The sequence below is a fragment of the Pundamilia nyererei genome, unplaced genomic scaffold (genome assembly GCF_000239375.1).
Source record: "Pundamilia nyererei isolate P.nyererei 1_Seehausen unplaced genomic scaffold, PunNye1.0 scaffold00120, whole genome shotgun sequence".
NCBI classification, from domain to species: Eukaryota; Metazoa; Chordata; class Actinopteri; order Cichliformes; family Cichlidae; genus Pundamilia; species Pundamilia nyererei.
The window spans coordinates 903,287-907,336 of record NW_005187521.1 but is presented as its reverse complement, the minus strand read 5'-3'; the positions used below and the strand labels follow the sequence as shown (position 1 = coordinate 907,336).

The following is a 4,050-nucleotide window of genomic DNA, read 5'->3' as shown; positions in this document are numbered from 1 at the left end:
CTCAGTTCAAACAGAAAATATATTCATGACATTCTCATGCTTTTTCTGACTATTTTCTAGTCATGTTAACTTCTGCTTTTTGACTAAGCAAGTTTTGTTTTTATTTACAACAAATTCCATCCATCCATTCATTTTATGCAGCTTAAAATGGTTATTTTGTCTTTCAAAGATTAGTGTAGGAAAGAGTCCACTTGTGTCTTGCCGCGTGGTGATGTGGTTCAGAGCTGTCACTCACCTTTGCTTAAAGTCTCATCTCCTCTTCCTTCTGCACTCAGTCTGCTGTGTCATTAACGTTGTGGAAGTTGTTTACATGCTTCAGATGTCTCAAAAAGCACTTCCTGTTTTGCTATTAAAGTGGCGCTTGTCTAGGAAATAACCATGAGACGACAGCTTGTCAGCGCGTTTGTGCTTGTGTACTGGTTAATTACTGACGTGTATGTGTGGCTCTTGTTTAAAAAAAAAAAAAAAAAAGCATGATTCCACTTCCTGTGTGTCTGTAAGTGGTCTGCTTTAATATGCTGCCTTTTTAGCTGCATGTTTTCCAGATTTCACCTTCTGACTTTTTTTTTTTCTCATCCCCCCTCCCCCCCTTGTGTTTGTCAATAACGTGCTTCCATGTCAACTCCTCTTGCCATGACAACCAATCAGCCTGTCAGTCAAATTTGCTCTTCTCATTCAGTGGATTGTACTCTCCCCCTCTCCACACAATAAGCTTGGGTGGGTTGGTATTTAGGTACTCGATGAGTAGAATAGATTAGTTTGTTAGTCAGGTGAGGACGTAGGTGGAGGATCGTGTGTTAGATGCAGCTTCTGTGAAATGTATACTACTTAGGTTTATTCATGCCCCACCATCAGTGTGATAGTTATCGAAGTATTCCCATTTCAGTGCTGCTGCTTGCAGATGTCTCACGTCTGCAGTGCACAGTCACCGGCTGGGCACTGTGTGCCAAGTTCAGCCTTTCTGGTACCCCAAGAGGAAAGAGAAACAGCTGAGTCACGGTGACTGCAGCCAGCACCTACTGCTTCGCTTACCTGCTAGTGTAGCATCTAAGACAGATGTAATCTTTCAGAGAGAATCAGAGCCTGATGCTCCCGTATCATTTACCGTTTACTAAATTAGGGTTTAGAAAAAGAATAATCAGCCTCCAATCTGCAGGAAGTTACTGAATCTAGTGCAAGTCATGGGTAATTTATCAAAGCGTAGATGTCTAGAGTAGGAAGCCCAACCCAGAGCTCTTAATCTTACGATGTGTGTCTTCTTTTTTTTTTTCTTTTTCTTTTTGTCTGTTTCTCTCTCTTTTATCAGGCCTAAGCCATCAAGACTATTCCTCCATCCTTCTCTCCTTCCCCAACACAATAGCAAAAGGATGTGTGTTGTCATTCCCTCTGGCCTTCTCTGTCCAACAGCTCCTCTGCCATTCCTGATGTTCCCCCCTCTCCTGCGGCAGAGACTCAGAAAGCCCCCCTCCTGGTTGTCACCTCTCTCCCCTGTTCAACTGACAGCTGCTGGGACGTTTGGTCTTCTCACCTCTGCTCTGTTTTCTCCTCCTTACTTTCTCTCTCCCTGTCCTTCCCTCTCACTAACCTGCGTCACCCCTTCCCCATGTCGGAACTTCAACTCTTTCTGTCACAAAAAAGACAAAAAAAAAAGAAAAAGTCATTGTGTGTAATCTTTCCACGTGAGGAAGTAACTCGCACATTTTTCCTCTATTTACACCCCCGTGTGTCTTTACCACAGGGGCACAGCAGATTTATTTATTGGCTCATAAGAGGAGCAGCCATTTATTGAAACAAGGCAGAATAGCTCCAGACATCACTCCAGCACATAACCAGATAAAGCGCTACAGATAATGAACTTCCACGGTTACTCTGCACTGTTCTCACTCCAAATTTGTTTGCCTTGAGCACAACAAATGACAGCTAACGTCAAAGCTAGCATCCAACCCGGTGCCTGTATTTAGCCATAATTGTATCTTTTTGGGTTTTTTGCCAGTGTGTATTTGACAGTTTGAACTAACGCCTGCGATCAAATGCTTAACAAGTTTTAAAATGAATGGTACTGTATAGTTTGACACGTTGACAGTCAGCGGGAAAAGTAAAGGGAGTGTTGCCAATTTTGTTTTGGGGTTGTTGTTTTTTTTGTGTGTTTATAGATATATTTGCTATTAATTTGTTTTGGTTTATTTTGTATGAAATTGTTTACATTTTCTAAATACTTTATTATTATGTGGCTCAATATAAAGGCAGTAGTATGTCAACATTGCGTTGCCCGCTGTGACGGGACCGGAACAGGATGGAGGCCAAAACGTGACGGCAGATTAGCCAGATCACAGCAAGCTGTTGTGTCGCCATGGTAATTTATTTTCAGCTTCTGCTTACTCGCTTCAGTGTGACCGTTTCAAGCTTTAGCAAAGGCTCTACAGTCACGTGCATTTACAAAGGGAATTGGCAACATTGGCTGACGCTGTGAAGCCCACACAATAGCAGAGACCTACTAGCACAAACACTGGCCACCTGAGTGATCTCTATATAGTTTAATAAATGGGCATAAATGCCCACAATTGCCTTGATCTGTTGGTGTAGCAGTAGAGGATAGCATCGTAAATCAACAGAAACCTGGATCCTACAGTAGTTGTAGTGTGTATTCATGTGTATGTTTGGTGGTACAGTCGCAGCGCCCACTCTGGCTATGGATGCTGTATTTTGAACACAGTTTGATGGACTTTTTCTCACACAGTTGTTTGCAAGTAAACAGTCGGTGAATCATGTTTTTAGACACCAGGAGTACAGTGCGAGTGTTTCCTCAAGATCAACATTATTTCAGATGTTTAACTAACTGAATGTAAATGATTTAACATCTTGGAAGTGTAATAGTAGGCTGTATTTATAGTTGACAAGTGCATTCACTATATGGCTTTTCATCATGCTACTCGCCTTGATTCTTCATTCCTTCCCATGCGAACTCCTATACTTCTAATGCAACTATGAACAAAATAAATAAATAATAAAAGACTGTGTCCATCACATAATTATGGCAATATTGTTGTGTTAGTGGAATGCTTATTTATTGAACTGTCTGTTCTCGACATATGTAGTGTGACTTTCAGTTTCCTAAAGAACATAAATGGAAAAGTCTATAACGCACTTAGTAAGTAGGATTGCATTATAATTACCATTCTGCATTGTGAAGGTTATTGCATCGACACTTGTTGGTATTCTCAAATAAAGTTTTTCCATTTGTGAAGTCTGTCTTTTCTCTGCTTCTGATGCAAACAGACACACACACACTCCTGCTTTGAGGTTTTAATGTCAGCTGCTGAGTCAAACAAGCAACAGACATCGCATCTGTACACACAGCTCCCTCTGCTGGTACTCCTGTAGTAGTGCATTGTGACAGCCACTTTATAGAAAAAGTTCCGTTTTATTTATATTGCACCAAATCACAACAGCAGTCGCCTCAAGGAGAAAAGGACACACTGGGAAAGCAAGACAAGTACATGTTGTATTTGCTGATTAGAAATTAAAACAGACACTTTACAAGTTGGTTGCTATTACACTTAGACACACACGCACAGGAGAATCTAACAAATGAATGAATGGATGGATTATTGCAATTAACTTTAAGGTCATTTTAAAATTTGTCTGAATAGAACATCCGGATTTTTATTAGTATGCTACTGACAAAATAAAACAGTCATATTTAAGTAAATCTTACAAATAAAGCTATTCATTTAAGGCAAATATGACAAATTAAACTGGTTACGCTGGTTTCTATTGGGCTTATGTAGAAGTGTGTCACAGTTTGTGTATGAAGATCATCAGATGTTTGCTGTGTTACCGAGTCCCAGGAACCTAAAACTGCATATCTACTCCACTCGTGTAACCATGGTTACATATCTTCTTAAAATCAATCTCTGCTTTCTTTCTGCTGAAAATGAACTTCAGATTATTCAATTTATCAGACTGCAAGGTTGCCGATTTCCTTCCAACATGAAGTTTCATGTTTGTTTTCCTTATGAATCAAACCAGCAACGATACGACAGATCTCTG

At 40.3% G+C, this 4,050-nt stretch overlaps 1 protein-coding gene across 6 annotated transcripts in view; it reads left to right on the top strand.

Moving 5' to 3' along the window:
- The window catches only part of klc1b (kinesin light chain 1b), a 20,780-nt gene that overhangs the window by 14,472 nt on the left and 2,258 nt on the right, over window positions 1–4,050 (top strand). The window lies entirely within an intron of this gene.